We start from the raw sequence: 7,804 nt of genomic DNA on the forward strand, positions 1-7,804 counted from the left end.
TGTGCACAAAACCACTGTTCTGAGAAATACTTGATTGACTTGTTGATCTCAGTCCCGCACACCGAGGGTTTCTGGGGCCCCACTCTTTAATATGCAAATGATTTTGAAAAATATTTCTCCTCCTGGAAAGCAGAGGGGAAAGGAAATGCTTTGAAGTCCTCCTGGTTATTTAATTATTTTTTTCAAAGGTAAGGCAGTATATTTTTATCCAATATTAAATAAACATTTTGAAATGGTATGTTCAAAGCCCTTGAGCCTCTGATGTTGGTTCGGGATGTTTTTTGTTTTGCATTCTGGGGGCCGAGTGAGGATGGTGCCTCTTTCTTGCCAAATGTTCTAGAATCGTGGAACATTAGACCCAGGAAGCCTAAGTGGCCAGGGTGCTACTGTGGAGGAGAGGGAGGCTCGGACAGGCTCTGGTGACCTTGCTCGAGAAGTAAGCAGTGACCCGCTGGGATCAGGATGTGGGGCGGGGGGGGACGTGGCTTCCAAGGCCATGCGCAGAGCATTCTAGTCTCCGCAGGGAATCGCCAGGTCCAGCTCTGAGCCGACGATCCCAGGGCCACCCTTCCTGGACCTGCGAGTTTACAGAAATGTCTTTTATCAGCCACCACTAGGAATGATGGCAATGGCCATCTCCCCAGGGACACTCGGAGACTCCACAAGTGTTTAGAGGTAAGGTAGGGTGAAGACATGTGGAGTCAATGAACCTTTATGAGGGAATTGGGGCTCAGAAAAAAAAAAAAATCACACCTCTGAAGGATTTTTCTCAACTGGCCTAATTTAGACACAACATATACAAACACATCCCACAAAGATTATTTGGGCACAGAGCATGGGACAGTGGGATGGGGAGGGAACAGCATAATCATGGTCCTCAAATACTTAATGTTTGAGTAACAGCCCATAAATTCTTATTAAGTGAATTAACAAATAAATATAATGCACACTCTCGCCTATCATAGAAGTGGTAACAATTAGCATTTAAGCTTTCAGAAGGGATATATCGGGGTAACATACAGCCAACACCATCGGCCACCAGGGACAAAATCCCCTAGATGACTGTGGCCTCCCCTGTTAGTAACACTGTGCAGACTTGATTAGCTTTTGCCATGCACTCAAGAGAACAGAGTCACTAACCCCATTTTACAGATTTAAAAATTTTTTTTTAAAAAGAGCAAAGGTTATGCTTTTGATCACGACATACCTTGCCTGCCTGGCTGTGCCCAGAAGAGTGAACCAGGGGCCCCTGGGGGGCGAAATCGATTGAGCATCTGACTCTTGGTTTCAGTTCAGGTCACGACCTCAGGGTCGTGAGATCGAGTCCAGCTTCGGGCTCTGTGCTCAGCAGGGAGTCTGCTTGAGATCCTCTTTCCCTCTCCCTCTGCCCCTCCCCAATCCCACGCAAGTGCATGTGTGTGCTCTCTCTAAAATAATAAATAAATCTTTAAAAAAAGAAGAGTGAACTAAAATCCTTAACCCCAAAGTCTAATGGGGAGAGACAAAGGCAATAATAACAAAGCAACGACAACAAAATTATACTGCGTTCTACTTTCTTTCCCCAAAGGGAATAAGCTTCCCTGATTTTTTTAACATAAAATAATTCTCATCGCAAACTAGAAAATTAAGATCACCTATAATCACAGCACTCGGAGGCAATCTGTTCATCTTTTATTAAAAATCCTTCCAAAATTTTTAAGTGTGCTCATGTACCTTAAAAAAAAAAAAAAACTTTTTATTTTGGAGTAATTTTAGATTTACAGGAAAGTTGCAAAGACAGTACAGAGTTCCTATACGTCCTTCACCCAGGAAAGATAAAACATCAGGGATATTTTCCGTAACCATGGCATATCTATCAAAACTAAGAAATTCACATGGACATGATACTGTGAACTACAGATTTCATGTGGATTACCCCAGTTTTTCAACCGTCTTTTTTCTGTTTCGGGATCCAGTCTGGGGCACCACACTGTAGGGCTCAAAGTTTGTAAACGGATTGTTTTCACTGAACAGTAGGCACCGTGAACGTATTTCTAAGTCAACGAATAGAAATCTGTAGCATTATTTTCTGTAGCTTCCTAACACCATCCACTCAATGGCTGGGCGATCCCCCTCTTCTCGAAGGACACCCCATTGCTTTCGGTTTTTCACACTCTCCTCCCAGAAAGCCTGAGCCCATGTTCCTTATCACCCTTAGATGCGACACTTCAAATTCACCTGGACAAGAAAAGACTCTTCTATACCCTAGAGAGAAAACCGTGGGACTGGAAAGAGTTAATGGACATTCACGACAGGCATTTTCCCCCACCCCGCCCCACCCCCAGAAAACCAGACTCATCATTTCAAAGAACCACCCAGAAATTAAACCTTCATTCCCTTCAGCTCAAGCTACTCCCACTCTCCTCTCTCCAGGTCTGACAGGGAGAGGTATCTTCAGATCTTCGGCATTTCCACCATGGAATTGCTTTTGGGGTGCGGGGGCAACCCCCACCGGGTTTAATTCCCTTCTCATCCCTCTGTAGTGTCTACGGGAGCTCCCTGGAGGAAAGCTTGAGCAGGCCTGGGCAGTAATGCATGCAACAGGAAGGACAAAAGGATTTGGTAGTCAGCAAAGCTGTATGCCTTCTATTTTACTTTATTTATTTATTATTATTATTTTTTTACAGTGAAAGAAATAAGGGGAGGGGTGGCGACCGCAAAACGTCTTGCCTATCTAGAAAGGGCTCGGTTCGCAGTGAGCCAGACCAGGAACCTGCCCAGCATGCTAACTGGAATCGTCTCTCTTCTAAAAGAAGCCCATATTTTATTTTGAGACTCCTGTTCTTCGATGCAAAACACTTTGTCCCCATGCTTAGCACTGTAAAATGTTATATATTTGAGAAGCCTGCAAAAGAGGGTGGCAGGGAAGGTTTTGAGAAATGGAGCCAGACCCCATGCTGGGGAATTCTTAAGTGCCATCCTGGCCTGCAAAAAGAAAAAAGAAAGAAAGAAAAAGAAAAAACAAGCTACTGGTCAGAGGGAATGCTCTTCCATGCCAAGCTCAGCTTGAATTAATACACAACACAACCTCTTAAAGGGGGAAACACTGCTTTAAACTCAGAGTTTCTCCTCTCAACGCAACTGATTAAAAACGACAGGAAGTTCAAAATATTCTGGGAGGAAAAGAGCTGCAACATGAGATACTTTCTTTACCCCAGTGTTTGCAATCTTGTCACTCTGGTCAAGGCCACACCTTCAGGTCAGGAGGGATCAAGTCTTTGCGGCAAAGGATGCCAATTCATTTCCCCAAGAAGAACAATGCCCAAGGTCTCCCGCTTGTCAGCTCCCTGGGGCCTCTGTGGTCTGGTTCTGTGGCTGGTAAAAACCCATTTCACTTTTGAATTCTGCCCAGAAACTACAAGAGGATCTTCCCAGGGAAAAGAAAAATCGAATTGGTAACAGGGATGTAGGGCCTGCCCCGAAGACTCCCTCCCTTCCCTACAGGGTCCCCTCGCTATTAGGGAGGAGAGGACTTCACCTTATGGAATCTGGTTGCAAGGAAGAAAAAAAAAATAGGCTTTAAGACGAAGGGGACACTTTCCCTTGTTAGCTGATACAGTACTATAATAATTCAATAGGAGCGAGTAACCACACAGAGAAACTAAAGCCTTAAAAACCAAGGCACCATTATTCAGTACGTGTCTTGCTGGGTGAAGCCCCACATTGCTGCTAACGGAGCCTTGTGAGGCCAGCTGGAGATGTTTGACGTTTAGGTGATTCAAGCTACCAGCCTGAAATTAAAACCCAAGCCATGACAACATCAGACCCTAGGATTCTAACTGCGGGAGGGTATCTAAGCGTGCCTTATCACGGAGCAGAATTTGTAAAGTGACCACGCTTTAACCAAAGCCCCGGGCTGTAGGCAACACTCCCTCCGTGTTGTGTGTGTTTGTTTTCTCTTAATTGTGAAGAGTTATGCATGCTCTGTAAGCACAAACTGTAAAAGAGGGAGGATACACGGAGAGACCTTCGTACTGTAAATAAAACATGCTGTTGGAATCAAATAAAACTTGCAGCAAATTAGGCTTGACATTTAGGAATAACCATAGTGTTATTGCACTACACACGACTCCAGCATAAAAGACAAACCTCCCACAGAGGTGACTCAAAGTCAGATCTGGGGGTGTGGGGGCGGGGGGCAGATGGGTGGGTTGGGGGGGGGCCTGGGGAGAGCAGAGAACTCCCTGTAAGTCCCTCTAGAGGCTGGATTAGAGAGGCTTTAGCCAGGACTCCAACTCGGGCAGCCTGGATTCCGAATGCCACGCCGGGGCTGTGTCACAGGATAAACAAAACCACATGACTCCTTCTCTCAGGGTTCTGATTCCAACCTCACTAGGTGGCATTGCTGAAGCCCGGGGAGTTGGCAAGGGGGCACCTGCTGGAAGGAAGGGGGCGGAGGACCTCAGAGGTCCCCTTCCTCCCCGAGTGTCCAGTCAGAGAAGCCGAGAGGTGTCATACAAGGACGGCTGGGCCCCTCCTGCTTTAAAGATGCCGAGTTGCCTTCATATCACCTGGAATCCCTCGACCTGTGTATGCCCTTGCATTTAAAGCTAATGTCTGCAGGAACCCTAGGGTGCCTTCGGTGGCTCAGAACTTAGTCTGGTTGTTCTATCCAGTGTACAGTTGACTTTCCGGGCCGGGATCCATCACAGAAGTGTGGGGGGTGATATATACGGACACGGGCTTCCAGAAAACCCACCCCCTTCTCCCTTCACCTGCTCTCGGGTCCCACTGCCGCCCGACTCCCCCCCCCCGCCCGCCCCCCCACTGGCTGGACCTGAGGAAGGAGTCACATTTCCCATATCCCAGAGCAGAAAGATCAGATGGCAATCTGGAGTACAGGGCTCTTCAGGAAAGGAATACAGGGGTGGCCAGAACCCATCAAGTGGCCTGAGTGCTCAGTGCTCCTTGCAGCCGGGCAGAAAGGAACAAGGAAGAAAGAGAAGCGGGGGACACCTAATCCCAAGGCTGACTCTCTGTCTGTCCCTGCCCCTCTACCCTTCCAGAAGACAAGAGGAGTGATTTAACTCTGGGGTCGTCTCATCAGCCCTCCTTACTGGGCCTATCTAGAGGTGGGCAGTGAGAGGAGGCAGAAGGGAGAGACACGGCACCCCTGGATCGGCCACGCAAGCCTCTGGGCTGCAGCGAAGAGATGGTGTCAAGTACACAGCTGAGCCCCCATGCTCATCGCTCAAGAGGGCGGGAGCTCGGCCACCCATGTTCAGGGGGCCTGACTCTGCCTGTACCCAGCCCAGGCAGGAGCTGGGGTCTACCAGATGGCAGAAAGGCTGACTGCAGGAGTTCTGGGATCACTCATTTATGCTGGAAGATTCTGATAAGATTCTGCCCCTCTGCCTTCCCTCATCTAGCCCGATTCCAGAGAAACCCCGGAGCGCTCCCGTTACTGCAGGCGGGGTCTCTTTAAGCAGCCACTGCCAACGCTGTGGGGGTTTCATGGTGACTCAGCCTGGCCCCCGAGAGGCTGGATGCACTATCGCTCAGCCAGGATATGGCTGCAAGCCCACGAGCTGCTGGGAGAGACAAAGCCATTCTCTGGAGCCTTCTGAAGCACCCTCCCTTCGGTTTGACAGGCATATTGCAGCCCCAGCCACGCTCCCCAAGTGGACATTCAAAGGCTGGCTGTGGTCTCTTGATGGCTGGAAGGCAAGACAATCGCCTGCCTTGGCCCCAGAAGGGAAGGCCGGCAGCCGCTGGGAAAGGCAGAGCGGGTCTCTGTTTCTGTCCCCCCTCCTGTTGAAGGCAGCTCAACTGAATGTGGACCGAGTTCTGCTTGTTTTCTCCTCAGGAGGCAGGGCCAGGGAAGGAACCAGCAAAGTGCAGCTAGGGAGCCTACAGCACAAAGGTGGTCCCAGAAAGTTCAGGAGCCCCACTTTGATCGCGATTGGCCTATTTCCACCCGTTTCCAAGCAATACAACACGAAAACCCACTGGAACGTTATCACCGAGCCGGTGAACTGGAAGGCACTGGGGGTCACTGGGGCTCACACCCCATAGCACACTGCCTAGGGGGCTCAGACACGGGGAGAAGAAGACACAGCCTCTGCCCAGAGCTCAACGCCCCAGGAAACTCCTTTTACAGCTTAAGAAGAAAATGAGGTCCAGTCTCTTGAAGGCAGGATGAGGTCACCCAGCGAGGGGCTGAGCCAGGCCCGCCCTCCCCATTTCTTGGATCCCTGGTGTGGGTGGTTTAGGAAACTTCCAGGTAACTCAGAGCCAGCGTCAGCCTCAGGAAGCTGTGACAAGTCTACCTGAACCCATCCTGCTGACATACAATTTACCTCCTCCGGCTCAGCTCTCCGCTTACTGTCTTCCTTAAAATACCAGGGCAAACGCCTAGCAATTGTTCCTCAGTTCTCCCACAAGACACCTGTTTTTATCGGCCCCTCAAGGACCACTTTCTAATTATATCTGAAACAACTTCATCTCAAGGGCTGGTCACCAGGCACTATCTTCCCAGTTGTGCAAATCTGCACACATACCGGATACACGGGGCTCCCAACCGGATTTCAGGGGATGTTACAGGAAGGGTGCCTTGCGTTAAAAATGAAAATCCACTGAACACCAAAAAAAAAAAAAAAAAGGTGAGTGTTACTCAATTAGATCTCAATAAACCTGAGTTTAGAAAAAGATCTACAGGTTCATCCTTCCTAAAGAAAAAATGAACACACACACACACACACACACAGACAACTAGGGAAAAAATACGAAGGAAATCTGCATCTTTTTGGTTGACTGAAATGTTAATAAGAAATAAAAAGCTGCCAAGAAAGCCTTCCAAGGAGCCTGCAGCAAGAAGCCCCGGCCTGGTTCTACCCAGGTGTTCTGAAAGGCCCACAGAGCACCAGCCGAGAGTGGGAAGCAGGTGCCGGGCAAGGAGCAGCCACGCCCTCTCTTCCTATCACGAGGCACACACAGGCTGAGGGCAAATGATCCACAGATGTGGGACCAAACCAAGAGGTTTCACAACAGCCAAAAAACGGAATCACCAAGGCGCCCGCCAACATCCATCCCCACAGCCTGCTGTGCACGCTCACATAGTAGGTGTTCAAGAAACTTCACGGAATTCCACTGACCCCATGCCAGGCTGCCATGTAAGGGACTGGGCACTCAGGGTGCATATCGACCCCCCCCCCACTTTCTGCAGCCCCTCTGTGTCACATGTGATTAATGAGTGCCGTGTCACCAATGTCCCAGGGGTCAGCCTACCACAACGGGAACATGAATGAGTTGGGAATGGCCTTAAGAATTGAGATTCCAAAAATGGTGAAGAAAAAGAAAAAAAAAAAAATGGGGACATTTTGTTTTGTTGCTGACTTGAATAGAAGCAAGGTTTTCTCCTTGTCACAGACCAAACCATGATCTGAGTTTAGAGCTTTTCAGAATCCTGAAAACCAGCAAATGCATCTAATTAAATGAGACCCCAAAGCCCTGTATACTTTCTAGAAGTTGCAGAATTCTAGAATGGCAAAGGTTAACGTGGGGTGGGGGCGGGGGCAAAGTACTGATTAATGTATCCTAGATTTTATTAACAATAACCAATTACTGTACGTGTCCTAAATGCCAGGTTCTACACTCAGCGTCAAGTGATTTATGGTTAGTGCCTCATTCAATCACCATAGAATCATCACACAGCCTTAAGGGAAAGGCATTGTCATCCCTATTTTACAGGTGGAAAAACTGAGATCATGCGGCTAAGAGATGACAGAGAGAAGACTCAAATGCCCGGCGGACTCTGAAGCCCACG

This window comes from Neomonachus schauinslandi, chromosome 15, assembly GCF_002201575.2.
Source record: "Neomonachus schauinslandi chromosome 15, ASM220157v2, whole genome shotgun sequence".
NCBI classification, from domain to species: domain Eukaryota; kingdom Metazoa; phylum Chordata; class Mammalia; order Carnivora; family Phocidae; genus Neomonachus; species Neomonachus schauinslandi.